At 51.5% G+C, this 19,324-nt stretch overlaps 2 pseudogenes; both read left to right on the top strand.

Moving 5' to 3' along the window:
- The first annotated feature begins 4 nt into the window (after window positions 1-4).
- On the top strand, window positions 5-17,910 carry LOC139179661 (liprin-alpha-1-like; annotated as a pseudogene).
- Window positions 6,094-8,413, top strand: LOC139179665 (liprin-alpha-1 pseudogene; annotated as a pseudogene).
- Window positions 17,911-19,324: the final 1,414 nt, after the last annotated feature.

Below are 19,324 nucleotides of genomic sequence, written 5' to 3'. Positions count from 1 at the left end.
GATCAGGGGTGCTCTTCCTTACTTTCAGAACTGCTGTTCAGAGGCTGTTGAGATCAGGATGCTGTTTATGACTAAGCCAATTCAAAGTCAACTTTTGTTTTGCTTTAAAAATCTTTGAATGCCGATGCCTTATTGTGGAAGCTGTGACAGGTTTTATTTCCTTGGGCTCAAAAATCACTGCAGACGGTGACTGCAGCCATGAGATTAAAAACTGCTTGCTCCTTGGAAAGCTATGACAAACATAGACAGCATATTGAAAAGTAGAGACATCACTTTGCTGACAAAGATCCATATAGTCAAAGCTATGGTTTTTCCAGTAGTCACGGATGGGTGTGAGAATTGGACCATAAAGAAGGCTGAGCCCTGAAGAACTGATGCTTTCGAATTGTGTTGCTGGAGAAGACTCTGTTCTAACAGAAAATAAACTGTTTTTAAATGTATTACAATGGAAAATTTCAAACATGCACAAAAGTGGATGGAGTAGTATAATAAATACCCATGACCCATCAATTAATCTCAGCAATTTTTAACACAAAGCCAATCTCAACTAGATCATTCTTCTCTCCATTTCTTTATACAGTAGATTCTAAAACAGCTTTTTAAACCTTGAAATTGAATTGATGCTCATTTTATAAAACACAGCCTTGCCAACTTTGTTATTACGTTTAAAAAATGCTTGAGGTAATTATTTCCAGTTTTTTAATATGAATTTTCATATTGGAAAAGACCCTGATGCTGGGAAAGATTGAAGGCAGGAAGAGAGTGGATGACAGAGGATGAGATGGTTGGATGGCATCACCAACTCAATGGACATGAGTTTGAGCAGATGCTTAGCAGAAGTCAAGTTACATTTTCCTTATGCTAATCCACTGCTGTAACACGTATAGCATTTCTGGTTTTGAACACTGAATGTGTTTGCATTATAGTTGAATTTAGAGTGTGTGGCTGTTATGTGTGGTTCAGAATTCTGAGTAGTCCTTTCTGGGATCACCTGAAAGCTGAGACAAAGCGTGAGCCCTTCACGTGGACTGTGCTGTGCGTCAGAAAGATAATACGAGCCACCTACACAATCAAAAATTTCCTAAAACCCAATGGGCTCCTTGACATCCTTCTTTCACTGTGAGTCTTGAAATCTTCTGTGTGATTTCCACATCTAGTGTTGCACCAGCCTGTCTCACGTGCTCAGGGGCTGCACGAGGCGAGTGACTGCCATGGCCGACAGCACAGAGCTTCCAGGTTGAGTCGAGTGACTCGGAAACTTGGCCCGTTTGACTTGTTTTACCCCATAAGGAAGTGAAGTGGGCTGTAGAGGAATGAATGTGAGGAATGCCCAGGAATGCAGGTGAGCTCCATGGAGACCGTTTAAAGCAACGAGAGGAGTGAGGGCAATAGAGTGAGTTGTGTCCCCCTGACCCGAACCCCCGCCTGAAGTCGAGCTTCTCTCTACAGACTTCATCGTTGTTAATGGCTTGCCATGTTTCCTCCAGAGAAACCTTTTCTGCGCCTGAGATGGAACTTCCTCCTCATTGTGGTTTATGGGTGAATATTGTTCTGAGTGTTTATATTTTCTAGGGACTCCTAGAGAACATTTTCTCAGAATTAAAATGTTCGGAGTGGATACCTACTCACATAACCTGTTCTGCACATTTTGGTGCAAGTCATTTTACATCAGGAAAGCAAGCGGTGCAGGCTGTGTCATTTGCTGTTTCGTAGGACCAGCTGATTCTAAACCTGGAAACCCTGAGAGCTGAACTGGACCAGATGAGAGTGCGAGGGGCTCCCTTCCACTATGGGTAGGCTGCTCCCCCGGGCAGCTCCCCTCAGCGCTGTCGAGTGTGACAAGGGCCTGTCTGGTGTGTGGACAGTATGACTGGGTGTTGCTCATGGTCGCACCTCAAGGAGCCTGTAGCTTCGTGACCAGCGAGAGGGAAGAGACAAGCATCGTTCCTTAGGGTCAAACTTGGTACCATGGAGTGGTAGTCACAGTATTGACAACACTCAAAACCACAGGCAGAGATTTGGAAGTGTGGGGGCGACCAGTTGATATTTGGGTGTATTCATTTGAGGGGCCTGACAGACTGTGACACTGATGTTTCGGAAGAGTCGCAGAAGGTTAATGACCTGTAGTCTTTTTTACATGAATGGAGACTGAGACATGACTTGCCGTTGACTGTGGTGGGAGGAATCACCTGGCTTGTGAATGAGGCGAGCAGATTACTGAGCATCCTGATTTTTTCTTCCTCATTGTTCGAGGGGTGGTAATTCTTATTAAGTATTTAAATGTTTCTTTGGCTTCTTCACGGAAAAATGGTCACAAGTGAGAGACAAACTTTAGCAAAGGTCATTAAGTGCTTAACTGGTGACATTCATTCATCTGTAGGAAATCGACTACTGCTTGAAGCCTGACTTAGGAGACAGTTTGGAGCCCATACGCATATTTCTGTGTTTGTGTACTTAGGGGATCCTCACAGTCCAGGGCCCCAACCCAGCCTTCTTCTAGAGTAAGGGGATATCATTTGAGACAAAGGCAGAGCCAGAAACTGGCAGGTGGAGTCCGAAACCACAGTGGGTGGAGTTCAAGGAGAGCACGTGCCCTGCAATATGGATAGGGGACATGGCTGGACTTGCTGGTAGAGCTCCCCCAAGGTGAGAGGCTGGTGCTGTCAGAAGTGGGGAACCCCTGCTCCCGGGATGGACAAGGTGAGTGTGAGGCAGACTGTGTAGACAGTGGAGAAAGAGGAGGTGGACATGGCCTCCTGCTCTTGGGGGTTTTTGGGTAATGAGGAGGGCCCTGGTGCCAGGACCCGAGGCCTGGCATGGTTGGGGGGCTCAGATGGAGAAACCTGGGGCCTGGTCACCAGTCCCCTGTGTGTCAGTGAGTGTGAGAGACAAGAAGAGGAAGCAGCCGCGGGGCAGGAGGGCCCGCTGTGCTCTGAAGACAGTGGGCCACAGCGGCTGGTGCGAGGGAGGGGTGTCTCCAGGAGGCAGCTCTCGAGGGGTCACGGCAGTGACGTAGCAGCACAGGTGGGGCTTCGGAGTGGGGCTTGCGGGCACTGTGGGCTGGGTGGGGAGCACTATGCTGGCTCAGGAGAAAGGGAGTGGGGACTGAAAACCTGGCTCACAGGCAGGGCAGGCACAGCATATTTAGTGGGCCTCCCAGAGGAATTGGTCACCTTGTCTCTGAGACCTTCTCCGGGGGGGATAGAGCTTCGGGTGATGAGGGGGAAAGAGATGGAGGCTGCATCCCGCGAGGGGACTGGGAGGTGATGGTTGGGTGGCGACCCAACCCGGAGGCCTCTGTGGCCCTCAGAGGACCCTCGAGGGTCCGCAGTCCACAGTGGGACTGTGTCGTACCCCCTACCCAGTTCCCAAGTGTGTTCTGGCCCCAGGCCCTTGGGTGCAAGTGGGGCAGAGAAGGGAGCAGTTCTGTCAGGAGGGAGAGGAGACAGGAGGGAAGACAGGTGTGGCTCCGGGAGATTCCAGACTTCCATCTCCTATGCAACACAGTATTCCTTGCAAAACCGTCGCGCAGAGCAGCGGGTGACCCCGAGCAGGCTGAGCTGGTGGTCGGCCCTGGCCACTCTGCAGACGTATGGGGTGTCCTGTCCTCGGAGGAAGGTCCTGTCTCCCAGGTTTAGGGACTCCTGCACGTGAAGGCACCACCCTCTTCCCAGGGACAAGACTGAGCACAGCCCGGGCGGTCCTGCAGTGCAGGTGGCTCACAGTCAAGGCGGGGCCACCCTGCCTCTCAGCAGGCCCCTGCTGAGTGAGCTCCTGGCACCTGCAGGCCCAGGCCTTAGTGCTCAGGGCCTGAGCATCTGTGCTGGGCCTTGTTCAGCCCAGAGTCCAGTGACACGCTCGCCTTTGTTTTAATGGGAGACACCAGTGGTGCTCAGCTCCGAGGTGTGGGTCCGAGCCCTTTCTGCTGCGGGTTGTTTGAGACACCTTTAAAAACAATGAGAGCAGTGCAGACAGTGTTCCAGGCAGACTGGTGATTGTGATCCACAGACTTCCCGTGGGAGAGGGAGGTCAGAGCAGGCGTGGGCCGAAGGGGAGGTGGGGTGCCAAGGGGAAAGCAGAGCAGGTGCAGGCCCCGCCCTGGGACCTGAGAGTGGGCTCCAGAGGGACCCTGGATGCCCCAGCCTCAGACAGCCGATCCTGTCCTAGTCAGCTCCACACCCTCGCGTCAGCACTGCCTTCCCCACATATGGGAGTTTTCCAGCTGCTGGGGATGAGCCCTGAGTGTCTGTGGAGCAGCGGGTGGCCTGTTGCTGTTGGAGCCAGAGGGCAGTGCCCTCCCGGGGGCCCTTTTGCTGTGAAATTGCCAATCTTCCAAATGGACAGGCTCTGGCTCGACTGACAGAGTGAGCTCTCTTTTCTTCTAACAGCGCTGCTCTTTGCCGTGTGTTTCAGCTGACCCCACTTGGGCAGTGCTCTGGACCTCAGGTTCCCTGTGGCAGACTGGTCAGCAGACTACTCAGGAGATCGGGCAGTGCTACAATGCCCCCAGAAAGGCCAGCTGGCAGCGCTGCACGATGAGCTGTCAGAGGCAAGGACCCCGCGGCCCTCTTCCCGTCCCTGGTGGGCACCTTGTGAGGCACCTGCCCCCTCACACTGTGGTCCTGAGGTGGGTTTGGAACAAAGCGCTGATAGGTCGCTTTATGTCTTCCCATTTTCCTTTTTCTGGCTAAGAGTTTACTTTTAAGGCATGCTTTTTTTTTTTCTTAAAATAACCAATTTGGATAACTTGTGGCCTACTGTGAGCTCCAGCATGGTACTAATTACCACAGTTTTGAAATCATCCTACGAGTAAATGGATACACATATCCATCAGCTTATAGTGAGAAGAATTCTCATTGGGAGTTTAAGTGCCTTTATCTTTTCACCTCATTCATGCCATGTGTTTGTTCATACATGTCTGTGTTTTGAGCTTCCATATTCAGTGAGCAGTTAGTTTGGGCCAGACATGGTCAGAAGTAGGACTCCAGCAGTGAATTAAAAACCGTGTGTGTCCTTTATCCACTGCTACGTAACGAATCATTGCAAAGCTTAATGACTTCCTAGGGAGCAGCTCACAGTCCACAGTGCCTGTGCATTGTAGCAGGCGGGCCTGGTTCAGGGCCTCCTGAGGGCACAGACACAGGAAGGCCCCCCAGGGCTGGATGGCAGGCTTTCAGATTCACTTGGCTGCTGGGGACAGGCCCAGGTCCCTGCCGTGTGGCTTTCCCATATGGCCTGACTCTCCTCGGAACACCCTCTAAGAGTGAGAGCGTGGGGTTTAGCCCGGGGCCTTTTGCACCCTGATCCCGAGGCCGCACACCTTCACTTCTGTTTGCAAGAGTGAGCTGCACAGTCCTGCCTCGCTTAGGGGCTGAGCAGGAGTTGCCCCTTCTGCCGCTTGAAGGGAGGAGGAGGGAAGAATTTGTGGACCCCTTTTTAAACCCGCACAGCCTGTCGAACAGTAATGAGCAGGGAAAGGAGACCAGAGTGCCCGAGTTGTCCAAGGAGGAGGGGACGATTGTGTGTGAACAGGGTGGCCAGCAAGGTGACACCAGGAGGGTGACCTTGAACCAGAGACCCCGAGGCAAGAAGAGAAGTAGCCACTTGGAGATAGAAAAAGGGTCGTGTCAACCAGTGGGGACAAGGGAGAGAGCGGGCTGCATCAGGGAGGAGCCCGGGCTCAGGCCTCAGCAGCTTGAGGCCAGAGCCTGTTTCCTGAGGTGAGGAGGGCTGCCGGGACGGGGAGCTAAGAGCTGGGCCTTGGCCCTGTTGAGGTGGACAAGCCCATGGGGTGTCCCAGGGACTTGTGAGGAGAGCAGCTGAGTGTTCCGGCCTGCATCCGGGAGAGGACTCACTCAGCTCAGGGTGGACTTGGGGTCGTGGGCATACAGATGGCATTGAAAGCCACGAGCACGGTAAAGTCACCAGGTGGGTGCCCGTGGAGAGAGATGGGGTGCAAGGGTAGAGCTGTGGGGAACCCTGCATTCCAAGGTTGAGAAGGGGTGCAAGCGACAGGAATAACTGCAGGGAGGGCAGGGCCTGGATCCCAGGGAGAGACATGCTGGGGCGGGTGTGGGGGAGGGCAAAGAGGGGAGGGGGCTTGGTAACATGGGTTCTTCAAACCCCCGGGGAGCTGCCCTGCAGGTTGGGGCACACCCACCGCCTGCTGGCAGAGAGCTAGGAGCCGGGCGGGAGGGGACCATAGAGGCTGCTCCCAGGGAGCTTTCAGAGACCCACAGTGGGTGCTGCAGGGAGCCCTGGAGGAGGACTCTGCTGGTTCCCCTTGTGCTATTGGAAGGCGAGAGAAGGGAGAGGATGTGCTGACCGGGCTGATGGGGGTGAACCCATAGGCAGCTGGTTTGCTAGAGCGGAGCAGGAATGATGGCAGGTGGTCCTGGAGCCAGCGAAGGGGGTAGCCCAGGCCTGGGGTGGGGTTGTGATGAAGACAGGAGGCGAGGGCACTGGCCACAGGGGACAGGGAGCCAGCAAGCCAGCACCTCGAGGCTGCCCCTCAGTTCCTTTGAGGTCATGTTTGGGAAAGAAGGCAGGACCTGGGTGACAGTGTGGCAGGGGGGACGTTTTCAGAGAGAAGGGTGTGAGGTGTGAGAGCCGGAGGGCGGGACGGGGCCCCGTGGGCCCTCTCCCGTGTGTCTCTGATGACAGAGCCACACTTGTGGTGCGAGGGGCCATCCCCCAGAACAGCCTGAGGGCCTGTGCCCAGAGAGGAGAGCCGCAGGGGGGCTGGCCCTCCTGTCTCCTGGCTGACCCTGCTCGCTCCTGTCTGTGGGTGTTCAGACCAGCCTGGGAAATGGAGGGCTGGAAGCCTGCGAGGATGGCACTCTCTGGTGAACTGGTACCAGAGGTGACCGCTGATAGGGACCCAGTGGCTGCCGAGCTGAAGGGTTCTTTTTTCTTATTTTCCTCCAGCCTGGCTGATGGAGGCATGGATGTATTTTTGTAATTTTCAGTTTCTGTCTCTGACTCCATCAGCCCACCCTTTTGAATAACCTCATAGAATGCCTGCCGTCCTGGGTGTCACCAGGCCATCTAGGAACTGGATTCTCCCCCTGCCCGTTTCTTCAGTCCTGCTCGATTAAGAGATGGCAGTGTCTCATGAACATGGCCCATTTATCCACAGTCAGGGTTTCCATGTAAAATTGGGTTCAGTTCCTGATAGACTTGAGCTGCCCTGAATGTTGCTGACGAGACGTGGTCCTCTCGTGCCCAGATGCAGACCCTGAAGGAGCAGAACTGGGAGCACGCGGAGCAAGCCAGCATGCTGGCCGACGTGGCCCAGGCATTTGAGAGTGACGAGGGCGTGTCTGACGACGAGGGCGACAGGGTCACCCTCTTCAGCTCAGCCACTCAGCTGTCGCCCAGCGGGCAGGCCAATGCCAAGACTCTGACTGTGATGCTTCAGGAGAAGCTGGACACCATCAATGAAGAGATTCAGTGGGTGATTGCGAACTCGGCTCCCCAGAAACTCGGTTTCTCTGAGGAGCTGTCTTCTAGGGACATCTGAGTGTTCCATAGCAAGAAACCTGACCTCAGGTCTGCTTCAAGAATTTTCAGTTTTTAGATTGCCCTTGCTTATAGAGCTCGGTCAGCCAGGGCGTTCTATCCACGGTGTGGTGTCAGCACTCTGTGGGGGGGCGTTGTGGGGTGTTCCCCGTCAGCTCTGAGCCCCAAGGTGGGTGAGGTGCCGAGGCGGTGTCCCCTATGGCCCTTGCACCCTCCTGTGTCCCTCGGAGCCCCCCACGTTCTGGTGAAAAGCCACCTGGTGAAAGCTGGAGTTTTGGGGTTGGCAAATTCCCACTCAGATCTGCATTTTCCTTTTTAACTTAATGCAGTGTGAAGATTGGCTTGTTGTAAGACAGTGGTCCAAGGACATGTGTTTGAGTTTTTCACATCTCATCAGTATATTTAAGATGTTTTCTTTAGACACCATCTTGGCAGTTATAACAATTTTCAAAACGGGATAGAATCCAAAGGCCTCCCTCGTGGTGAGCAGGGGGCCTTGGGTCTGGGTGCGGCCGGGTGGCTGGGGGCCCCGAGGCCTGCCTGGTGCCACACCCGCACAGCTATGCCCGTGTCCCGAGTCCACGTTCAGAGTGGCCGCAGGCTGGTGACCCTGCACAGGACTAGGCAGAGCTGCTGCTCAGACTGTTCTCGCCACGTCAGCCCAGGCTGAGGTGCCCTTTCCTGTCGGCCGAGTGCGGGGATCCCGGGGAAAGGCAGGGGGTGAATGGGACAACCAGCAAACGCAGGTGGTGTCGCCTGCCCATTTGACGCCAAGACAGACAGCTTTGTGGGCCGTGTTTGAGCAGAGACGAGCTCAGAAAGATGATCTTTCTGCATCCCTGCAGGAAGTATGGAATGGTTATATATTAATATTTTTATTTTTACAGCAAGTTGTCAGGTAAAAGTGATTTTTCCTTATGCACAAGTTGACTTGATGTAAATGGTAAATTCTGTCCATCAACTTGTAATCAACAGTGAAAAACTTTCAAGATGTATGAGTAGAAGTGAAGCTGGAGAGTTTACTGTCTGTAAGAATCTTGTATTTTAATTTGAAAATCATTTTATTTGCATAATCGTGTATTTAAACTGCTATATAAAAACATCCACCACACATTAGGGGAGAAGAGCAGAAACTGTGAATTCTAGGTTAATGCAGCACATTGACATGAACCCAGAAACTCACACAAAGCTGGTGGAGAACTTCATCAAGTGATGCGTTTGTATATACACAACCTTAAAAAAAAAAAAAAAAAGATCAACTCAGCACTTCATCTGGTCTGGAGACTTGTGTTTAGAAACTGCAGCTTGTTTGTGAATTGCTGTTTTGATTATACAGAGTTCCTGATTCCCAGTGGAAAAGACTTGAGGCACTGACATGCATCTCTGCCCTGAGAGCAGGGGAAGTAAGGGTTGTCAACTTGAGGTATCTCCTCAGAGGAAGAGAGTTGCCACCAGGGTCCCTGCAGAAGGTTAGAGTAAATAAGTGAAATCAAGCGTGAATGATCAGGGGCCAGTAAGACTCAACGCTAAGTTATTCTAAGTTTGAGAATATTCAAAAGAGGAAACGTAGAACCTTTTGGCTGAGATGTTCATTGAGCAACTGTTTCTGGAATTTGCTAATCATGACACAGAATGCCAGCCCAAATTTATTGTCCAGACAGGTTCCTCTGCTGACAAAGGCAGGTGATGCATTTTATTCTATTTTAGGTTGATCGAAGAAGAGAAGGAGAACACGGAGCAGCGGGCCGAGGAGACTGAGAGCAGGGAGGGCAGGGGGAGCTTAGGCAGCCTCTGTCGTTTTAAATCAGTGAGCTCCCTCAACCTGCTTCCCACCTCCTCGCATGCTGGCTCCTGCCCACCCCTGCCCAAGCCCAGAACGAGGCGGCACAGCCCGGCACAGGAGGGAGACCAGCTGGGCATCATGACTCTGGTATGTGTCTGCCTCCTCCCTGCCGCATCCCTCCCCCAGCACGCTGTTTTTTGTTTGTTTTTTGATTTTTCTCTTTATACCCAGAAGAAAATCAGGTACATTTGCTACGCTCAGAGGTCTAAAAGTTTTTAAACCGCCTAGTCTTTAATCATTCCACAATGGCACAGTGACAAATTAGTCTTGATATTTGGACCACCAACTTAGCATGTCATCATGAACTCAGCCAGAGCCTGCCTCTGTAACGTTGGGCCTGGCCTGTGCTGGGCACAGCAGCTGCAGGGAAGTTTCTGTTCTCAGGGAGCAGACAGCTTTGTGAAAGTAACTATAGGCAGCTGTCATGGCGTGGGAAAGTCGTGCAGCACATTTTCCATTGGGAATGCCTGGCTACAGGGTACAGGGCATGCGGTGGGAACAAAACCAAGAATCTACACTGGTCTGCTTGCTGATGGACCTGGCCACGCACTCCGGCCAGCTCTGCGTGTGAAACCAGGTTAAAAGCCCAGTGCCCCAGGGCCCCAGGGAAGATGTCAGGCTGCCTCACTTTTCCAAGTCTAAAACTGGGATGACGACCTAGGGCTTTTGGTGACAAAGTGTGCGGCTCTAAAGCACATGTTCCAGCTTTCTTGGGTGTTTAGCTTAGGTGTTGTGAGTGCATTGCTGTTTACCCCATGAAATCACGTGTACAACACTCTGCTTTGTAACTGGACTTGTATTATCTCTTTTTTCTGTTACCACCCATTTCATGTTAGCTGCATTGTTAGTCAGCTTATAATTAAATTAACCGTGAATCATTTTAGAGGCCTGTGAAGTGGTAACTAGTCCATTTTGTGGTCTTTTGACACTGTTTTTATAATTTGCATCATTGGCTAATTAGTTGATATTTAAAATTCTTTGACGATTTCTCTGTGGTTTCATGCTTGATTTCTTTCCGAATATTTATGAAAAGAACAGTTCTGTATGTTTTCCTTGCTGTTGGAGTTCTCTGACAGTGTGTCTGCTTTCATCATTGGTTTTGATTTCCTGTCTCATCCTGTTGTCTGCTTAGTCGTCCTCAATCCAGATCCCCCCCCCAGCCCCCGAGGCTGTAGTTTACTCATCCATCTCCCCTCCCCCGTCCCCCCACTTCCTCTGGTCATAGCAGTGCTGTGGTCCACAGCGTGAGTCCCCTTAGTCGGGTTTGTGCTTTGTCTTCCTGTCTCGTTAAATGGTGTTTTTCCCCCATAGCAGTAATTTGAATTGGTGTATCACTATGCAGTTACAGGAGAAGGCAATGGCAACCCACTCCAGTACTCTTGCCTGGAAAATCCCATGGATGGAGGAGCCTGGTAGGCTGCAGTCCATGGGGTCACACAGAGTTGGACAGGACTGAAGGGACTTAGCAGCAGCAGCACGCAGGTATAAGCATAATGTAGATGGATCCTAAACTACATATCATGTGTAATTCATAAATGAGATTGTGCTTACATAAAGAAATGATCCTCTTAAGTGTAGAATTAATGGACTTTTAGATATGCAGATGACACCACCCTTATGGCAGAAAGTGAAGAGGAACTAGAAAGCCTCTTGATGAAAGTGAAAAAGGAGAGTGAAACAGTTGGCTTAAAGCTCACCATTCAGAAAACTAAGATCATGGCATCTGGTCCCATCACTTTATGGGAAATAGATGGGGAAACAGTGTCAGGCATTATTTTTGCGGGCTCCAAAATCACGGCAGATGATGATTGCAGCCATGAAATTAAAAAGACGCTTACTCCTTGGAAGGAAAGTTAATGACCAACCTAGATAGGATATTAAAAAGCAGAGACATTACTTTGCCAACAAAGGTCCATCTAGTCAAGGCTATGGTTTTTCCAGTGGTCATGTTTGGATATGAAAGTTGGGATGTGAAGAAAGCCGAGCGCTGAAGAATTGATGCTTTTGAGCTGTGGTGTTGGAGAAGACTCTTGAGAGTGAGTCCCTTGGACTGCAGGGAGATGCAACCAGTCCATTCTAAAGGAGATCAGTCCTGGGTGTTCATTGGAAGGACTGATGCTAAAGCTGAAACTCCAGTACTTTGGCCACCTCAAGTGAAGAGTTGACTCACTGGAAAAGACTCTGATGCTGGGAGGGATTGGGGGCAGGAGGAGAAGGGGACGACAGAGGATGAGATAGCTGGATGGCTTCACCGACTCGATGGACATGAGTTTGGTTGAACTCCAAGTGTTGGTGATGGACAGGGGGGCCTGGCGTGCTGCGATTCATGGGATCACAAAGAGTCGGACACGACTGAGCGACTGAACTGAACTGAACTGACACAATATCCTTTCTGTGTTGGTGCTTGTATTTAAGACTGTAAATCTCATCAGCTTTTGCACAGTTAATGTCTCTATTAGACTCGTTAAGAAAGTATCTTCTATAGTTAATAAAATGTAAAGACTGCACCTGCTATTATGCTAGCTTTCATTCTTACATATTATCACAGGGAACTTGCTTTAATGAATTTATTCTGAGAAGTTTTAAATCAAATTCTATGTCAGGATTTTACATTAATGTCCAAGAGCTGGTTAGATTTGTTCAATGTTAAAATAGATATTATGGTAACTTCCTCATCAGTTAAATTACTAATTTAAAGTATAACATGTTTTTGATTAAGAGAAACTAACTTATAGAGAAATTTGGCTGAGAATAGACACCTGTTAAGGCCCTTTGTTGTACAGAATGCTGTGCTTTAATAAATCATGATGTTGTAATAGAATGGTATCTTCCTGAGTAATAATTTATAGTGTTTCTCTAGTAAATCTTGAATAGCTTATTTATCTTCTGTGGTCAAAAAAAATGTTCTGCTTCCAGTCATATGTTCTGTAAATCTTCATGTCACTTACATGTTTGCCATCATTTTTGCTTTACTGTATTTGCCTCTACGGATTCTTGAAATTTTAGCTTCAGAGTCGCAATGAATCTGGTTTCTCTTCATTTCTTTGCATGCATCTATCAGCCTAGTGATTTAAGGAAGCAGTGTCGAAAGGTAAACTATTTAGTAATGTAGCACGCCTTTGTTTCTCTGTGAAGTATTAAAGAGTCCTTATCGTTTAACATGAATGAACACTGTGTGATTATGTCCTGGTGAATAATTGACGTTTTAATGGAAGTGATGAAACTCACCCACCACTTAAAATGTGCTGATGGTTCTGTTGGAAATAGGTCATTCGTTGGGACAGTTGTAACAGTGTGCCTTTCTCCCACTTGTTTGCCTTCTGATCATCTCATGCTTGTTTATAATAGACATAGTATTATTTCTTATTTTTAAAATGTTCTTTACTTATGTTTTTGGCCATGCTACACAGCTTATGGGATCTTAGTTCCCCAAGCAGGGATCAGACCAGTGTCCCGGCAGTGAAAGTGCCAAGTCTTAACCTTTGGACCACCATGGAATTTCCGCTTAGTGTTTTCATGTAAGAAATGACTGAATCAGAGCCATAGATGTTAGATTTGCGGGAAGCCAATTTAATGATGGTGGGTAGCAGTGTGCAGGAGACTCTGTGTGCCGGGCACGTGCTTTCCGAGTCTGTCATCTCAGCCCCAGGTGAGATCCAGATTGCTGCTATCCCCATTCAGCAGACATAGACACTGAGGCTTAGCGAGGCCGGGCACCCTGCCCAGGCTCTCACACCCAGCAGCGTGGTGCAGACTGGTCTGATCAGAGCCTGGACACTTAACCGTGGTGCCTGTCCAGCCACCTTTGCTCCAGAGGCTCTCGTGTCCATCACGGCATCCCTGATGGAGGGAGCATCAGGAGGGAGCTCACTGCCTCTCCCCTCGGGTCACTTGGATGAGCCCCTGTTGTTGGAGTCCAGTGCCCCAAGGGCTGGCCTTCCTTGTCCCTCTCCTGCTCCCAGCCCACTGACCGAGCACTCCTGGGCCTTCCCGCAGGACTGGGGTGGCTGTGCTCCAGTTCAGGCAGCTCAGTGCCCAGGAGCCCTTCTCCTGGGCACAGCAGACCAGCGCTGTCCCCCTGGGGTTGGTGACCTGGGTGTGCCGCTCGCCTGCTCTGTGGCCTGCTTTGCCCTCCTGTTACGTGGACACGGTGCTGCCCATCCTGGCCACGTGGGCACCAGTGGTGTGGCTCCCATCCTGGGGGAGGGCAGCCAGGCTGTGGACCCAGAGGCCTTCCTCAGGAGAAGGCCCAGGCGAAGGGGCTGGCCGCAGTCCCTGACTTTGAGGCAGGTGTTTGTCTCCACTGAGTCCATAGTCAACCCAGGTGTGTCACTTCCCTGCTCTGTTCGTTGCTGTTTTCTGATTTTTATAAATGCTTATTTTAACTTGAATTTGAGATCGATCCCTGTTCAGTTCCATGTGGATAATTTCTAGCCTTTGTAGCCTTCTGTTGTCTGAGGGTTCTTGTTAGAGCTCAGGAGAGGGTGCCCAGTTTATCCAGCTGCTGTTAAACGAGTTCAGCTGTATTTTGCACTGTCACTTTGTTGTCACCAAGCTCCCGTGGGACTCCACGGGATCAGTATTCTTTACAGAATCCCACTAAAAAGGCACAGGTTAGTTGGTTAAAACAACACACTCATTGTTTATAAAAATACATGCCATGCATGTCTCCTAAAACCTCCCCTGGCTTAACCACACACCCAGATGTGTCAGTGAGACCTGTCTGGACCCTGAGGGGTTAATCTGTTCCCCACACTGTTGCCACCACTGTCTTTCCTGTCCTCACACCCAGGACCAGCAGAAACGCTGGGAGTCCAGGAGAGATCATCTCTCTCTTTTTTTTTAAATTTGTTTATTTTTTAGTTGAAAGATAATTGCTTTACAGAATTTTCTTTTCTATCCAACCTCAACATGAATCAGCCATAGGTACCCATATATCTCCTCCCTTTTGAACCTCCCACCCCACTAGGGTGATACAAGATCATCTCTTAGTGAAGACCAGGGGGTGCTTTACGGAAACCACTGTGAGCGAATGACACTCGAACTGCGTGTAAGTACTTCAGTGAGTAGCCCCGAGTCTGTATGTTACCGAGAAATACGATCCAGGCACATGGTGTTCGCGTGGAGGGGTTAGGTACCTTTTCTGTGTTTCTCTTGTTGTCATGGGTTCCAGTAACCTGCATCATCATTACAAATGATCTTGGGTGGTGGCAAAAGCTGTGTCTTTTTCTCCTTCAAACAGAAAGGTCTGGACGGCTTTGCTGAGAGGTTTCGTTCTCTAGCTGTGGTGCTTCTGAGAAGCATCTGGCAATGAGCACAGTCCTTTCATCAGGGCAGTTCATGCCATGCAGGGTCCACGGTGCTGGCGTCGCTCTGCTGTCCTGCCCGGCAGGGCCATCTGGTCGCTGGATTCCAGAGAGGGCGGAGCCCAGCTGCAGGAAGGCTCCCATCCAGGGTCTCTGCACTCAATCGGATGCTCTCACTGCCCCATAGCCCTGCTTCTCTTGAACAAGACAGTCCTTTAAGATGGCATTAAGCTAGAACAAGGGGTTTTTTTTGTACTTGGGGGAAAGCATAGCTAATAGATTTTCAAATAAGTTTCTGGTTATAATGTAACGCCTATGTGATTGCCATTTTCAAAACAGTCTATTGTTAGCCAATTGGACACTTACCTCACTCCCTCAGCTGCCAGCTATACGGGAAGAGGTAGGAGATGACAAGACCACCATCAAATGTGAAACCTCGACCCCCGCCTTACCGCTGTCCCTTCGGCTGGGCCGCCTGCACACGGGAGCGCTGCGCACAGCCACCCATGAGGACCTCAGGGACGCCCACAAGTAAGCGGCCTGTGTGCCCGTCATCAGTTTCAGGAGCCCTGCGCCTCTTGTCTTGAAGGAGTTGCAAGGATGATTTTAAAGGAATACCATTGGGTTCAGTGCCTGTGTTTAGTGGTGAACTTCAGGTGCTGGGGAAGAAGAGCTCAGTGACCTCAGTGATTTTAGAAAACGTCCTTCTCTACAGATTGACTCCTGTGGGAGCTTTCTTCCTGATCTTGGTAGAAGTCTGCCCGGCCCGGGGCATGTTCCTGACAGTGATGGCCCTGTGCCTCTCAGGTTCGCTCTTGAGGGTCCCTCCCTTTTCCTCAGGGGTCTCCTCTCAGGAGACTCTGTCCCCTCCTGTGACTGACACTGTCCTCATTGAGACCACCACCTAAGCTCCCGTCCTGAGCCAGGCAGCACTCGATGGAGGACACATGTGGTCACTTGGCCAGCAGACCTGCATGGTGACCGTCGCTCTCCTGCCATGGCCGGGGACAGTCACCCTGCAGGAGGTGGGGGGAACTGCCCAGAGTAGGGGAGCTTGCCTTCTGCTGGAGCGTTTTCACCTGCTGAGCAGAGACCCTGATGGAGGGTCGGAGTGCCCTCTGCACCAGCTGGCCTGGAGTCCAGCCCTCCTCGGGGGAGAGCTCGAGGCAGAGAATCTCAACTTCCTGGGGTGGTTCTCTGTGTCTCGGAGCCTGCATTGCTCGTGTGGAGTGTGTTTGGTGAAGGAGACTCCACTGTCTGCTTTGAGGTTGAGGTGCGGGTGTTGCTGGGTGCCCATTTCTATCAGTAGCTCTTGTGGAGGGGTGTGTGTTTGCACGAGGGTGCCAGTTAAAGGTCCTTTTCTCTCCCTAAAGCTCGACAGGCTCTCAGGACAACCCCGGGAACAACCCCAGCAGCGGCACCAGCAGGCAGGACTCGCTGCACAAAGCCCCAAAGAAAAAGGGCATCAATCAAGTCCTCCATCAGCTGCTTGTTTCGCAAGAAGGAAAAGGGCCGGCCTGAACACCCCAACAAGGAGGCATTAGGACCAGGTGGGTGCTTCACCGTTCAGAGGGAGGAGGGCCTGCAGGCATCTCCCTTCTGTGTCTCCCCCGTTGTCCCCACAAGGCTCCAGTCACTCACACTGGGGGTCCTCCTGGGAGCAGGAGCGGAAGAGGGGTCTGTCTTCTCAATGGGTCTGAGATGATCAGATGAGTTAATGAGTGGATGGATGGATTGATTAGTGAGTGGATGGTTGGATGAACAGATGGCTGGCTGGATGGGTGGATGGACGGAGCATGGGGTGAATAAAGCAGATGATTGTACTCCAATGCTAGAAACATATTGTACGAAATCAATTGAGTAGGAGCTGGGCAATGATTGTTTCCTCCTAACAGTGACACGTGTTTGGAAACTGCCTAAGTGCTCATCAGTGAGGGGTGAGGTACAATCTGTGGACACCCCACAAGGAACAGCCCGCTCTCCTTCCTGCCACCTTCCCCATCCCAGGAGCTCATCAGGGGTTCTGCCCATGCCCCCACCCCACCCCATAGCCAAGCAGGTCCTCCTGGGGTCCCCTCATCACACAGGGTTATCATTAGGCCCTCATCTCGCTTGGCTTCATCTCCTTGAAGACAGGGTATGTTCCTGCCTCTTCAGCCACAAATTTGTTGAGTCTTGTTTGTGCTGGGTGTGGGATTTACAGGGGTAAGTAAAGCAGATGTGATCTGGAGCACAGTTAAGTTACAAGAGAGAAAAAGGAGCAGGTTATTAAATGCGATCCCTGTTATTAATATATACAATGCTGCGATGGATGGTGCATTGATTATATACCAGATGCTGTGTGTGCCCCTTCCCAAGCAGGTGTTGCCCCCTCCCAATTTACAGAGGAGGACACAGTGACGGTCACACGGTCAGGGGGTGGTGAGGGCAGGTTCACACCCACGCAGCGGGACCAGGCACTTTGCCAAACCCCAGCCACCTCTCTGGTGGATGCCACCGGAATGAGATGGTTGTATGGCATGATGATTCAATGGACATGAGTTGGAGCAAATTCCAGGAGATACTGAAGGACAGGAAAGCCTGGAGTGCTGCAGTCCACGGAGTGGCAAAGAGTCGGACACACCTGAGTGGCTGAACTAAAACCTGAGTGTGTTCTAACCTGCTTCAGTCGTGTCTGACTCTGCGACCCCAGGGACTGTAGCCCACTAGCTCCTCTGTCCATGGGATTCTCCAGGCGAGAATACTGGAGTGGGTGGCCACGCCCTCCTCCAGGGCATCTTCTCGACCCACGGATCGAACCCACATCGCTTGTTATCTGATGCACGGGCAGGCAGGATCTTTATCCCAAGCACCACATGGAAAGCCCCAGTGAACGGTGACAACTAGAAATGCAGAAAATAAGGGCTGCTTCTAAGTTAAACTGGAAGAGCAGCAAGCACAGGTTGTAAAGAGGAAAACACATGCCACCCCGCGGAAACCGCGACAGCCAGACAGAAGCGGTTGCCGCGGGGCGCCCTAAGAGTCTTGCTCGTCGCCACCCTTTCACTCTGATCTGCAGGTCAGGCCAACAGGCCGCACCTCTCCTTGCGGGGCGTGCTGTACTTGAGGTGCAGGACCTGCGAAGGAACACCAGCCTGCTGACGCCAGCCGGCCACCAAACACCGCCAACACCAGACCAGGAACCGCCTGGCCAGGCCCGGGGGCCGAAGGGCTTCCAGGACATCCCAGTGACGGGGAGGGTGGGTGTGCTTGCGCGTGGGGCCTGGAGGGTGGGCTGAGGGGTGCGGAGGTCTCGGCGACCTCCCACCCCCGGCCACTCCAGACCCGGCCGCGCTCACTGAGCGGGGCTTCCCCCCCGATCCCATTCGCTGCTCAGGCCCGCACGGCCCTGGAGGTGTCGGTCTTCAGGGCCCGCCGCCTCCCGACCCCTGTGGCCCAGGGACCTCTGAACATCCTGCGGGCCTAGGTGCAGTGAAACTTGAGTGCCCAACTTGCCCGGCACCTGCCCAGTGCCCAAACCCACCGGAAGCCACGGAGGCGCGGTCGACCGGAGCGCCTCAGCCCTGCCCCTTCACACTACCAAGGCCCCCCTTTTCCCCCACGCCGCCCGCCAAGCACTCGACCTTCCTGAGAGAGCAGATGAGCCACAGGCAAGCACACAGACAGACACACAGACACTCGCACGCACCCACGCCAAGGGAGACAGCTGGCCTGTGCAAGCTCCTCAGCCAGAGCCAGAGCACCTGGCGTACGCCGGGGCCAGACGAACGGGCCGGCGGCCGGCTGTCAGGAGACACAGAGGCAGGAATACATGAAGATTCCGAGACAGACTCCAAGACGGCAAGAGGAGATACACACACACACACACACACACACACACATACTTGAGTGTGGTCTTTGGAAATACTTCTGTTCGTAGTTGCTGGGTTGAGCCCAACTTTGATACGACCCATGGACTGCGGCCCATCAGGCTCCTCTGTCCGTGGCATTTCCCAGGCGAGAATACTGGAGTGGGTTGGCATTTCCTTCTCCGGGGGATCTTCCCGACCCAGGGATCAAACCCGAGTCTCCTGCGGGCGGATGCCTTGCCATCTGAACCAGGACATCGCTAATTCCCTAGGCAAAATACAAAGAATAGAGCTCATGTTCTACTAAATGCAAAGATGATTTCAGAAACAGAAGCTGTCCTTTGTTGGTATCTGTGAATCTTTATGTGGTTTTTGTTGATTTTTACTATTAAGGCTACTTGAACAAGGCAAGAGAGAAACCCCAGAATTGAAAAGCAACTGACGTTTTTGAAAGAAACATGTGCAGGCGAAGCTCTCTTCCTTTTTGAGAGATGGTTAAATGCAAAATCTTGATTCAACACATATGACTTTTGTGAACTTTATTTCAAATCTCCATGATGAACCCATAAGGCGTCCAGGAAGAAAGGAGTAGAGGGGTAGACAGAAAGAGCAACCTTTCCCCTTGGTGCCATCTCAACCAGCTGCTTAGTTCCTTCATCTCAAGGACTACCATCTGGGCTTCTCTGGTTTTTCTGATTCTTGTTTCGGGACCGTTTCTAGTCACAAGGCTGTCAACAGAGGGGGTGGGGTTTGTGTGTGTGGGGGAAACCCTTCTCTCCTTTCCACATGAGACCCAGTGGACAATC

This window comes from Bos indicus, chromosome 25 (genome assembly GCF_029378745.1).
Source record: "Bos indicus isolate NIAB-ARS_2022 breed Sahiwal x Tharparkar chromosome 25, NIAB-ARS_B.indTharparkar_mat_pri_1.0, whole genome shotgun sequence".
NCBI lineage: Eukaryota > Metazoa > Chordata > Mammalia > Artiodactyla > Bovidae > Bos > Bos indicus.
Note: the sequence above shows the minus strand (reverse complement) of the source record. Positions and strands in the feature narration are given on the sequence as shown.